The sequence below is a fragment of the Bactrocera oleae genome, chromosome 6, assembly GCF_042242935.1.
Source record: "Bactrocera oleae isolate idBacOlea1 chromosome 6, idBacOlea1, whole genome shotgun sequence".
Classification (NCBI taxonomy): Eukaryota; Metazoa; Arthropoda; class Insecta; order Diptera; family Tephritidae; genus Bactrocera; species Bactrocera oleae.
In genome coordinates, this window is record NC_091540.1 from 39932502 (window position 1) to 39947064 (window position 14563).

Below are 14563 nucleotides of genomic sequence, written 5' to 3' on the forward strand. Positions count from 1 at the left end.
ATTATGTGTGGACTTTTGTTTTTCAAGTGGAAACTCATTCATGTTGGTCGTTTTAATTAAATAAATACAAAATCAAGCAACAAAAACATCCAAAAACTTCCACAATGCACAACCAACCGATTTGAAGGTTTTAGTTATATTTAGTTTTACAGTTTAACATTTTGTTGTTAACATTCCCATTGACATATTTATTGGCTCATTGTTTGTGGCTTGCTGCCACATGAATTGACCTAAGCAATGTAGGAGTTTGCAAAAATAATTCAATTAAATTGCTTAGGTTATAGTAACTTGTGAATAGCGATCTTTCGTCGTCACAATAGTTCGTCAGACATTCATTAATCTTGAAGCTTTTGAATTCTGTTTGCCCACTGTTGTTGTTTTTGCTCTCTTGAGCGTCACATGACTACTGCGTTCAGTTTGTTGTTTAGCGATGAACCCTTTCACTTTTTAACAGTTGCTTTTACTAAATTTCAAGTTTTCGTCATTCCATTCGTCTGAGGTCGGCGTCCGAAATCGAGTTTTACTGCTACCCCCATAAGAAATAGATAAATGGCTAAATTATGTATGCGATCAACATAAAATGAAAAATTATTCACAGATTGAGAATTCCATAACTTGTTCAACTATTACGTTTTTTATTCTTATCGCTTTAGTTATTTGTGAATTTTGAAGTTTTCTACAGTTTAAGGCATATCTGCAGTTTTTATAGGTAGATAGTAATTATAGTAGTTTTATTTTGAAATTCAAACACACATGCCGCAATCTATTGTGATGATTTTCTTATTCGTATTAATTTTATTCAAATACAGTTCAACATTTTTTCTGCATGTTAAACCGTTAACCGAGTTAATAAAACGAAGCTAAATTCGAATATTTCCAAAAATAAAAACGATGCTCCAACATGTATTACTTGTAGTCGAATATATTCTTATTATCTCATTCGAGAGTAGTTCGCTGCACTAGTCAAAAGGCGTCAAGATCTATGTATACAAACATTTGTTTTGCAATTCGAACCAATCCGGAACAGACATAATATCGGAAACTAAACTACACTCTTACAATTAATAGAAATACATATAATAGTTTACGATTGTAAAAAGAAGAAACAGATTTGATGCAAATCTTTTTTATTTTAAATAAGAGGTGTTATTGTTTTTTTTAGGTGTCACCGCTTTTTTGACCGCTACATTCATTCAAAAATTTATTTGCATAAACTGTAAATAGAAGTTTGCTGTAGACGTAAATTCAACGGCTTCGGTATTCGTACTTATTTTCAGAATTTTAGGTGTACACATACTCATTTTCGGAGCAATCGTGATTTCTTATATTTCTGGCTATTCGAATAATAAATTTCACCCATTAACTAAAATGTATTCTATAACAATTCTGACTCTATACTGTCGTTATATAGATTATGGTAAAACAATTTTCTCGGTTTTATCACTGACCACTGCTCGCCAAAAAGAAAGCAAAAGTATAATAAATTCGGTGTTTATGAAACTAATATAGAGTTTGATAACATATTCGTATAGATTTTTCTAGTAATGGTGCGACTTTGTGCACAAAACGAAAACTTACTCTTGCCCCTATATAACTAATAACAAGATTTTCAAACATCCGGGTGATTTTAATTCTAAAATATTTGTGATGGTATGTAAGGTAACTTAATGAAACTCAGAGAGCATCTTTTTCTTTTAAAGAAATGTATGTATGTATGTATGTATACAAAAAATACCGATAATATGTGATTATGCTGCACCAATTACCTCGACACCTATATGCCACCTATAATGATTTTTGTTATACCAATAAAAAATGTGTTGATCATATGCTTTCAATTATACCCGAATAATGTCAAAAGTTAATGCAATCAGCCCAGACCCAATATTGGGATTTCCGACTTTCCAACTGAATTTAAACCGATTACCTCAAAATGTGTGTTATTTTCATGAAATAAGTGGACAAGCTTTCTTCAAAATGATACGGTTTAGCGGTGAATGAAAGTGGTGTCGACCTGCGCCAAAACCGCATTTCACTAATTTAATCAATTTCGATCTTCTGGTTGACGTTTTCCACATCAATTCATAAATTAAATTCATTAGAAGATGGTTTCAATATAACTCTAGCTCACGCGAAGTAAAATATAGTAAAAAAACTAAGTGAGTCTATGAGCTATAATATAAGTTAGTAAAACACAAATTTGATTATAATTCATTCACTATTTCGTCGAATAATGAATGTTAAATTATTTCGTAACATTTTTGATTTAAAATTTGCCAGCTTCTGAAGGTTTTTTCCTGCTTTGATCCTTGCAAGTTACAAGAGTATAAAATCTTCGGTTATACCCGAACTTAGACCTTCCTTACTTGTTTATAGTTTTTATACTCTAGCAACATGTTGCTACAGAGCATATTAGATTTGTTCACCTAACGGTTGTTTGTATCACCTAAAACTAATTGAGTTAGATATATGGTTATGTATATATAAATGATCAGGATGAAGAGACGAGTTGAAATCCGGGTGACTGTCTGTCCGCCCGTCCGTCGGTCCGTTCGTGCAAGCTGTAACTTGAGTTAAAATTGAGATATCTTTATGAAACTTGGTAGACATGTTTCTTGGTACCGTGAGACGGTTGGTATTGCAGATGGGCGTAATCGGACCACTGCCACGCCCACAAAACGCCATTAATCAAAAACAAATAAATTGCCATAACTAAGCTCCACAATAAGATACAAGGCTGGTATTTGGCACACAGGATCGCATTAAGGGGCATCTGCGGTTTAATGTGCATATCTCCTAAACTGCTAAAGCTATAATAACAAAATTCACTGAGAACAAATATTTTTAGCACCTCTATCTACGGTGTGGAAATGGGTGAAATCGGGTGACAACCCCGCCCACTCCCATCGCATCTGATGTTTTCACTCTCCAGTATGCAAATCAAGCAACAATGATTATATCGGCGTACAACTTTGCTTGAATAATACGTTTAAAGTATGCCACTTTGTAACCAAAAATTGTCTAAATTGAATCAAAACTGTTCAAGCCCCTAAATACTGACTATAGCTGACTTTTTACTGAAAATATCGGTCAACATAGAACAAGGCGGCAAGATCCACAAAGAAATCTTAAAGGAGTATACCATTTGACTTTGCGAGAGTATCAAATGTTCGGTTACATCCGAACTTAGCCCTTACTTACTTGTTATTCTTCAAACTTGGCCTAATCGGTCACCTTCACTGTTCCTATTGGTTCAAGGTTATATTCATAAGCAAGAATTTGTTGATACTACAAGGAGCGTTCCAAAGTAAACAGGACTTCTAAAAAAAAGACAGAACAAATGGTTTTATAGGCAAAATCAATTAATTGTATTCAAAATAGTCTCCTTCTGCTTTAATACAGCTTTTTACACGGTCCAAAAGCATGTACGAACGATTGTTTATCTCGTTGCTCGGTATGGCCGCCAGTATGCCGGTACAAGCCTTTTGAATGGCTTCCACGTCTGCATAACGCTTTCCTTTCATCGGCAAATGCATTTTTCCGAAAAGGTAGAAGTCGCACGGTGCCATATCAGGTGAATATGGGGAGTGCTAAAATGTGACGGGGTTGATTGCTAAAATGTGATTTTTGGTCAAATAATCAGCCACAAGCGTCGATCTATGAGACGGCGCATTATCGTGCAACAAACGACAACTTCGAATACGAATACGGCGCACCAAACGCTTCAAAACTCCAAGGTGGAATACCGCATTAACGGCCGGGTGGAACAAATTCTTTGTGGACAATACCCTCGGAATCATAAAAACAAATCAGCATTGTCTTCACTTTTTACTTCTCCAGGCGCGATTTTTTGGGTTTCGGCTCATCGTCATTTATGTCCTCACTACCACTTTGAAAACGTTGAAACTAGTCGTGCACTCTGCTACGGGATTGGCAATTATCGCCATAAACTTGTTTCATCAATTGAAACATTTCGGTAAAAGTTTTACCAATTTTAAGACAAAATTTAATGTTGTCTCTTTGTTCGAAGCTCATTTTCGCACCGATGACAAAAACATACTGACACTTAAAACGCAATAACTTCACTTCCAATAGATGAAACATCATGAAATTTTTACTGGAAGTCGATAAAGGATAGCAGATTCTAACGCACTAGTCGACATATAGATGGCGCCACTAGAGTTTACTTTGTTACTTTTTTGCTGGAATGAAAACTAGCCAATCCTAAGAAATATCATTTTCGCATTGATATAGTGTAGTGTAGACTCCCCCGATATATTTACACCCAGATCCCCTTTTGTGCATGTACTGCTAATATTATAGGTATAAAATAATTCACTACTTGTGGTTCCAAAACTAGTTGGGACTTTAGAAATGAAATCAGTAATGTTCAATTTTAGGACATTTTGAACCAAAATATTGATAGTATATGTAAGACAAAGAAAATTCTTTTATTGAGAAGCTCGAATACCTTTTTCAATGCAGCCTCATTGTCAGCCATAACTGAGCTGTTTTTTTTAGCCGTTTGTAACAATTCATATTGATTCGATCATATTGGAAATTTTATTTTCATTGTACCCTGAACACATAGCAGGAAACGTCAGAGACCCTATAAAGTGTATAGAATAGGTTGGATCAACAAAATCGAATATTTTTTTCGCTTGCTACTCTAAAAAATATTTCTTAGACACCTTTAAGTAAGTCCCTCCAAGTATGACCTCTTAATTGTAACGGGAAGGTCGTCCGCCTCAAAGTTTTCTATTCATTTCTTATTATCAAATAGAAAAATTCATATCTCTCTTTCAAATATTTGAAAAAACTTTTCTTGGTTAAATTGGTGTCTTAAAATTAATTAAATTAACGATTATGTTAAGCGTTTACGAGATATCCATCGTCAAACATCAATAAAAAATACCCAATAATAATAAAAAAAAAATATATATATATTTTAAGAAAATAACGGACCATTTTTGTAGTGTAGTAAATTTAATTCCAAATTTGAGTTTTGCTAATCTTAAAAAATCAAACTTTAACCGCTAATGTCTTTTAAACGGCAAGGTTTACGAAAAAATCGTAGGAGACTTTTTAGTACAGCATTAAATTTCTTACAAACCGCTATTTGAATTTTACTATCTGATAATAAGAAAAAACGTTAACTTCAGTAGTGGCCCGATACCGACGGTTAAGATAAATAAGCCGCTTCTAGGAGAGAAAACAATGTGTGCATAATTTCAGAGCGGTATCTCATTAACGGGCATGGCCAAATTAATGGCGTCTAAGAACAGTTTCTTTTTTTTTGACCCAACTTAACATATATATATATATCCAAATGATTGGCGTGGCGATCTGAGTCAGTTTACCCATCTCCGTCTATCTGTCTGTCCAAATGTTTGTATATACTTTAACTAGTACCTCAGTTTTTGAGAGAACGATCTGAAATATATATATATTTATATATATATTTATTCTTTCGGTTTGACATCCAAAAGCAATCGTCGAGGGGCTTGAGTGTTGCTGACCTTACTCAAATGGTATGGCCTACGCTTGTGATAAATATTGTATTAAATGTGCGTAAGCGGAAATAAAATTCATAAATAATAATATATTTGTGATTTGCATTGGCGATAAATTTCAACGAAGCAAAAGACAAACTACTATTCAAGTTCTAAAATTTATTCAAAAACATGAAATTTATTGTGTTATAAATGTTCAATAAATTCTATGCATTTACATAATTACCTGTATCTGCCTTTTATAGGCTTTGTGCTTAGGCTTAAATATATTAGTTTAAGCTATCATTTAGTTTTATATGAGTATGAGAAACTACTAAGATCATGCGATAAACAAGAAAACTTTGGATTTCAGTTAACAGCACTGTCAAATATATTCTGAAGCTGGGCAAACATTCAAATGAAGAAGAATATATGGTATAATATAGTACTTGATTGACATTATTTCAGAAAGAATGGTATGAAGTGAGGGTTTGATGTCATTGTTGAAGAAAAATAAGGAAGCTAAAATGGATGGAACATTTTTGGAATTTATAGATATCTCTGTAGTTTTCAGCTATAAATGTATCAGTACCGATAAATTTAAAGATAATGAATAAATTAGAATTGCGAACGAGTAGCGCCGACCGATAGCTTACATGGATTATAAATATGTTAATAGCTTAATAGCAGAAAGGAGGAAATACTAAAGATAACCAACAATTGGTTTAGCATAAAGGTTTTAGTCAGTTAATGTTGTTTATTATTGAACAAGAACCTCTAACAGTGCTAAAGTACCGTAGTAAAAACATCGGTTACAGATTCCAAGATATTATTGCCCTGTGCGCATGCAAATTAATATCCCCCTACCATTTATACATTCTTTCTTAGTTACTTAATTCACAATAATGATTGACAAAGAAACTATCAATTACTATTTTAGCCTATTCAACATATTTCAGCAAAAGTTGTAAGTGTATACAGATAATTAGCATCATAAGTACTTCGAAATATTTCGCGGATTTCGTATTATAAAAATTTCATCGCCGAAAAGATATGAATTCAATTCATTGAAATAATAAATATTTAGCTGACTGGAACAAGAACAAATACCTCTAGTATATAAAGTACTCTTGATTATTTTAAAAAGTTCAAACTTTCGACTATTATCTGACCATAATATACTTATATTAAAGAGATAATAAAAAAGTACACAATAAACAAAAGAAACTCTCTATTGCGAATGCCGTTAGAAATTGTGGAATACAAATGATGATGATGATATTTGAAAAATGATCTAAATGGCAATGCATTTGATTTCGTTCGTTTTTTGTTTTCGTAACCGATCCGTATATTTCATCAAAAATCTTGTTTCTGTTTTATCTTTATTACATATTCACATTGCAAAACCCGCAAAAAAGGCATATAACTTAGCAGTTAATGGATAAAGTCGTAAAAACTCACCACATGATCCAACAAACAGAGCGGCAAAAAAAGTTAATGTAAATAAAGCCAAAACGCTATTTATGCCACTCGCGCAGTCAATGAACTTACAAAATGACTGTGTAAACCTAGTAAAAAGAATGTTTTAAACAAATCTTCATGTGATAGATATCTTACATAGTAACATGCGTCTTTTTATAGGTTTTGTCCCTAAAACTTGTATGCTATCATTTATCCCATCTTTTTGAGCTAATTTGTATCTTTTTACCACTTATTTAATATAAAAGAATGAGTTAGATAATTATTTTTTTGTTTATAAATACAGTGGCGGAGACGAGGAGGGTTAATATGCATAACTTTATTTGAGATGCTACTACCATGGTTTGAACTAAATAGTAATTAAGTTTTTACACTTAAATTTATTTAAGTGAATTATATAACAACAATTAGGTAATACACATAAATTACTTAATTAAAGAAAAGTAGTGTCCTTAATATAGCAATTCGTTGCTTGATTTAAATAAGGGGTCTGTACTTTGAAACGCTGCCAATAAACTACGAATGAGGCACTTAGTTTACCAAAATTCAAAAATCAATCAAACAGTGTTGGATCTCAGTTTTTTGCACAGCTTACGAATGTATTCATGAAATTATTGAGTGTGTTCTTATTTATGATTATTGCATATTTTTTCAGCCGTTATTAGGGTTTTGCGAACCTTTTTCGCGCATACAAGCATCACGTGACCTCCAGTGGGGATTCCCACCCTAAAACTTCTTACCGAAAATACGCGAAAAATTATATGGAATTTTTTAAATTTTTAATACAAATCAAACCTGGAGATATGAATCTAAACTTACACCTTACAAAATGCCCTATTGTTCGATTCCTAAAAATCGGCACAATCTATCAGTGGAAGTGAGAGGTAGGGCAAAACATCTACGACAAAATTATTTCTCAACATGAACACAGTGAATTAATACGTTGTCAAGTTACGTATGATAAAGTAATTTGTGTTGGACGTGAATGGATATTAGTTTAAATACTGTTGTAGAAAATTTCCGAAACGTAATGTGGAAAAGTTGAAAGGTGAAATTTTTAATGTTCCTTAAATGCAGCAGTGCATGAAAGATACAGATATTATCAATTTTAAAACTGTGCTAGAAAGTGGATCTTGCAAAAGATTTTTGCTGATTGTCGAAAATTTTTTAGATAACCAAAAATTACTAAATTAAGAAGAAATTTTTAAAACATGTTGACAAATTTTCATTGGAGCAAATTTGAATAATTTGTATATCATGTTAGACTATTATCGCAATCATCTTGTTAGATTTTCGGATGACTGCGGAATTTATAGGGAGGAACAAAGAGAACGGTTAAACCAGGATCTCAAAGGTTTGGAACAAAGGTATCAAGGTTGATGAGATCACATGATGGCAGATAGCTGCTTGTTCTTAGATTGTAAACTAGACGCTTATAAAAGGCGTTTTATTGATATATAACATATGATTTCGATATCTGTTTCTATGTTTACTTCGATGTGTCGAAACCTCCCAATATAAATATGTATCTCGGCTATTTAGTTTCATGTTTTTGTTTTTTGTAATGTAAAATAAAAAGAGCGATTTCAAAATAAAAAAGAGAGCAAGTCATACATAATGAGCGTTGATAGTTTCAAGAATTTTAGGCGCGAAATATATTCAAAATTGATTCCACAACGAAATTTTATTATAAACAAGTAATAAGGTATACAACTTCATATGTCGTCTTTAGCAATTTATAAATTAATTAAAACAAAGCGTACCCAAAAAGATATCAAAACAAATTAAGAAGGACAAGTTCAAACCCACCTAATTTATTGAAATATATTATAAAAAACGAATAAATTTACGTAGCTTCGCCAGTGTCATCGTCCCATTTCTTGTATATAATATGTGTATTACAAATGACGTAGACGGTCACTCACGGCACATCTATATGTATCAGCCTTACCGATCTGGTAGTAAGAAATACCAGAAATACGGCAATGCTGATTAAACGCCCTGATAGGTCTACTTGTGAGTAACATCATCTTCTACTGCTCATTTCGATTTTGAGACAATTGAAAAGGGTAGAATAACAGAAACCAGAACAAGTCATAAATTGACTGCTACAAGTTTGCATATTTAAGAAACAAAGCGGATTTAAATGGACGCTTTATACAAAGTTCTTCGAGAGAAGTTTATAGCTAATGAAAAATAACTAAACATTTACTACATATGTATAGATGAAAAAATCACAATAGAGATAACAGTTTTACTTGTAGTAGTAAAGAAAGTACAATACATAGATGGCGCAGATATAATTTATAGTTTATGGGAAAAGACATTGTGCACGTGATCAGTACTGAGTACAAACTATGGGATTTCAACGTCAGGTTTTTTAAGCCGCTACTAGCACTAAGTAAAATAAAGCATACTTATATTAAATCAAATATATTTAATATATAATATATAACACCTTCATCATCTTCTTTTGTGTATATTTGAGTATGTAATCCGTACCTGCTTTATTCTCCGATCTGGCGCTTTTTTCCTAACCTCCGACCTCAAGATAATGCCCGCAGAGATGAGATTTAGCGAAAATGTAAAGGCTATTGCCAAACTGCAAACTATTTGGGGGCTTAAGACAAATCGTGCTAAATATTGTTGCCGTTGTTTTTGTACAGAAAATTGTGAGACATTCGGCAGCGAAGAAGCGAGAAATATTGCGAAATATATATGTATTTATTTTCGAACACGTCTCGTCATTTAGTGATCTAACCCTGTTTAGATCAGTGAATGTAGTAATTTTACCTGCGATGCTGTTATATGATTAGGTTACAAAAGCCATAAGGTAGTACATACAATACCCTGATAATAGGAAATTAAATTTTGTTATTTAAATCATTTAATGCAAAGAGGGTGCTTGAGGGCAATTGCGAAAACAAAAACATAGTTTAACATTTCCCTGAGCACATTTAAATAATCATAGGTTCTATTTGAAAGGCAATATTACTGTGTCCTAGTTTCATTAAATCCAACCATGACTGCAGGTCATTTGTCGGAACCGACTTCAATGAATCAGCTGCTCAATAACATGCAAAGGCAATGCGAATATTTGCCATAAAAAAACAATTAAAATTTGATTTATGAAATTCTGGTTTTATTATGAAGGAAAATAATATGAAAGTCGTTAAAATGAAGAAATATTTACATGAGCGCTTGGATCTAGAAATTTGTGCCTACATCCGGTCGTTGCAGTCTGCCTCTAGCATCGCTCATACGCCACGCTGGCCTTGAACAACCTCAATTCGCACAAAGTAAACAATAAACAATGAGGTATTTAAAAAATATGGCTTTGGGTACCGCGACTTCTAAAGTATTTGTAACTGTTAATTTTTACATGTTGTTGTTCCAAATGTGTCGAATTCACGCCAAGTTAACAAATATAACCATAAAATGCAATAAGAAAGGGTATAATTTTACGATTATATATACATATAATTGTTATATATACACTGTAAACAATATTAAATCCGATGGCATTAGTACTATGACCTTTTCAGCAACAATGCTGTCAAATATGCTTAATGTGCAATAAGCTGAAGATGCTAATTTTCTCTCGCTCGTGATTCAGTTATACTATATTTATCAAAGCGTTCAGGTTTGCCAGAGAAAAAATAATATTTATATGCATATTTTGAAAGCAGTTCTCCAAACTGAGAATACAGTTAAATAAAAATAGCTATGAATGACATATACAATTTAGAAATGTGCTTAATTAAGTAAATCCGAATTTCTTTAAAACAATTGGCGACTGAGTGTTAATCGAATTAGCCAAATTGCTGGAGAAATATAAATATATCTTTATATTTATGTTTAGATATAAATAAGTTTATAGATTTAACAGTTAGTAACGCCTCTCACTTTCGATTTCACTTTTCACAACAATATTTTAAAAACAAAATTGTTTAATACTTAAACATCATTTAGAGAAATATTTAAGACTCCCCTTCGTTGAGAAATATTTATTTATGCTTAAATTAATGTATTAATTATGCATAGGCTGCGATACGCGTGGTCATGCGCTTCTTAAAGCACACAGACGCAGTTTTTTTATGAATAGATATTTTATTTTTTTAAATCACGTATTTTTATACTCTCGCAACCTGTTGCTACAGAGTATAATAGTTTTGTTCACCTAACGGTTGTTTGTATCACCTAAAACTAATCGAGTTAGATATAGGGTTATGTATATATAAATGATCAGGATGAAGAGACGAGTTGAAATCCGGGTGACTGTCTGTCCGTCCGTCCGTCCGTCCGTCCGTCCGTCCGTCCGTCCGTGCAAGCTCTAACTTGAGTAAAAATTGAGATATCTTTATGAAACTTGGTAGACATGTTTCTTGGTACCGTGAGACGTGAGTTGGTATTGCAGATGGGCGTAATCGGACCACTGCCACGCCCACAGAACGCCATTAATCAAAAACAAATAACTTGCCATAACTAAGCTCCGCAATAAGATACAAGACTGTTATTTGGTACACAGGATCACATTAGGGAGGGGCATCTGCAGTTAATACTTTTTTTTTTAAAAGTGGGCGTGGTCCCGCCTCTAATAGGTTTAATGTGCATATCTCCTAAACCGCTAATGCTATAATAACAAAATTCACTAGAAGCAAATGTTTTTAGCACTTCTATTGACGGTGTGAAAATAGTTGAAATCGGGTGGCAACTCCGCCCACTCCCCGTATAACGGTACTGTTAAAAACTACTAAAAGCGCGATAAATCAAGCACTAAACACGCCAGAGACATTAAATTTTATCTCTGGGATGGTATAAATTCGCTTTATAGGAACCGCGTTCAAAATTAGTCAGTGGGCGTGGCACAGCCCACTTTTAGGTGAAAACCCATATCTTGAGATCTGCTCAACCGATTTAAACCTAATTCGGTGCATAACGTTCTTTTCATGTTTCTATGTCATAGTGCGAAAATGGGCGAAATCGGACTACAACCACGCTTACTTCCCATGTAACATTATTTTCAATTCCATCTGATTCTTTCACTTTCCACTATGCAAATCAGGTAACAATGATTATATCGGGGTAAAACTTTGCGTAAATAATGCAATTAAAGTATGCCACCTTGCGGCCAAAAATTGTCTAAATCGAACCAAAACTGTTTAAGCCCCTAAGTACTAAATATATGGACCCCATTGCCTATAGTTGACCTTCTACCGAAAATATCAGTCAATCCACAAAGAAGTCTCAAACGAGTATACCATTTGACTTTGCGAGAGTATAAAATGTTCGGTTACATCCGAACTTAGCCCTTCCTTACTTGTTAATACTCAATTTGTCCGGCGCTTGAATTCGAACGTCGCTAAGTGTATTGGTCAGTTCTGTGCGTAATTGATGAGCGAATATGGTTAGCATTTATAGCAACAACTATGCATTAACAATAGCAAAAGCATCTGTACTGATATTTATACACCTAAGCACTTCAATCGGGTACGAGCAGTATTGGTATCAGCACTCCGTAGACAGTGAATGAAAAAAATGTGTTTTGGGCAAAAATGTAAACTTTTTTGTATTATTATTTGATACTACAATAAAGTTATAAGACATAGCACGTTTCAGTTAAAATTAAAAAGTGATTGTGTTAGGGATGCTCGTAAACTACTAGTTCATAATCGAGCTCAGATTTCCAACAATTTCCGACTCAACTGCATATTATTGTAATTCGTTATAAAAAAATATTTTGGTTGATCAGAGTTTGAATTGTTTTAACTTCAATTCAATTGAGTGAAGTTGAAAATCGTAATAGGGGTATACCATATACCCAATAATCTCTTTGAGCCACCATTTAAAAAATTTAATAAGCGAAATCAGGAAACAATCTTTCGAATGTACCAACAATAGTTCCCACAAAAAGTTTTAAATTACCTAAAGAGGGTGTAGCTATTTGTTTACGAAGCCAAAAGTTTTTATATCGCTTTTTACCTCTGAACAATGAGTTTGCTTGAAAGTTTGTGTTTTCAATGAAATCTCGGCTGCAGAACCGTTAAATGCCTATTACAGAAATGTTTTGGGGAGTCTACTTTATGATGAGAAACAGTGCTTGAAAATCATCGTGTTGTCAGTAGAGAGATAACAGATGATATAAAATATCTTAGTCCTGTCCTCAGTTTTGTTTAACGTTGATCTAAAGAATTTAGAGATCTGTATATTACTAAAACACTTTTTTCAACTTTGGTTAGACCTATATTGGAATATAGCTCTGTTGTATGGAACAACAGCTACCGAATCAAAAAACAATTTTTACTTTTCGCATTAAGGCATTTCCAATCCCACCGGCGTTAAGTCTACCTCCATACACTAGTTATTTAAGACTTATAAATCTACCTAGACTTACTAGTTATAGGGAAATACTTTACATAATATACTTCGAAAAAATCTTGAATGGAACAGTGTGCAGCTCTTTCCTCCTTTCTGAAATTAAATTTAATATCCCGGTTCGCTTTTTCAGTTTAGACCTTTACTGTTAAAATCGTGTAGAAGAAATTTCGAACTAAATGAACCATTCCGCCGTATATGTCATACTTTTTATTCTCATTCCTACACATTTGACTTATCTGACTCACTTTTCAAAATTAAACAAGTAAGGAAGAGCTAAGTTCGGATGTAACCGAACATTTTATACTCTCGCAAAGTCAAATGGTATACTCGTTTGAGATTTCTTTGTGGATTGACTGATATTTTCGGTAGAAGGTCAACTATATTCACTGGGGTCCACATATTTAGTACTTAGGGGTTTGAACAGTTTTGGTTCGATTAAGACAATTTCTGGCCGCAAGGTGGCATACATTAATTGCATTATTCACGCAAAGTTTTACCCCGATATAATCATTGTTACCTGATTTGCATAGTGGAAAGTGAAAGAATCAGATGAAATTGAAAATGGTGTTACATGAGAAGTAAGCGTGGTTGTAATCCGATTTCGCCCATTTTCGCACTATGACATAGAAACATGAAAAGAACGTTACGCACCGAATTTGGTTGAAATCGGTTAAGCAGATCTCAAGATATGGGTTTTCACCTAAAAGTGGGCTGTGCCACGCCCACTGTCTAATTTTGAACGCGGTTCCTATAAAGTCATCTTATACCATCTCAGAGATAAAATTTAATGTCTCTGGCGTGTTTAGTGCTTGATTTATCGCGCTTTTAGTAGTTTTTAACAGTACCGTTATATGGGGAGTGGGCGGAGTTGCCACCCGATTTCAACTATTTTCACACCGTCAATAGAAGTGCTAAAAACATTTGCTTCTAGTAAATTTTGTTATTATAGCATTAGCGGTTTAGGAGATATGCACATTAAACCTATTAGAGGCGGGACCACGCCCACTTTAAAAAAAAAAATTTTAACTGCAGATGCCCCTCCCTAATGTGATCCTGTGTACCAAATAACAGTCTTGTATCTTATTGCGGAGCTTAGTTATGGCAAGTTATTTGTTTTTGATTAATGGCGTTTTGTGGGCGTGGCAGTGGTCCGATTACGCCCATCTGCAATACCAACCGTCTCACGGTACCATGAAACATGTCTACCAAGTTTC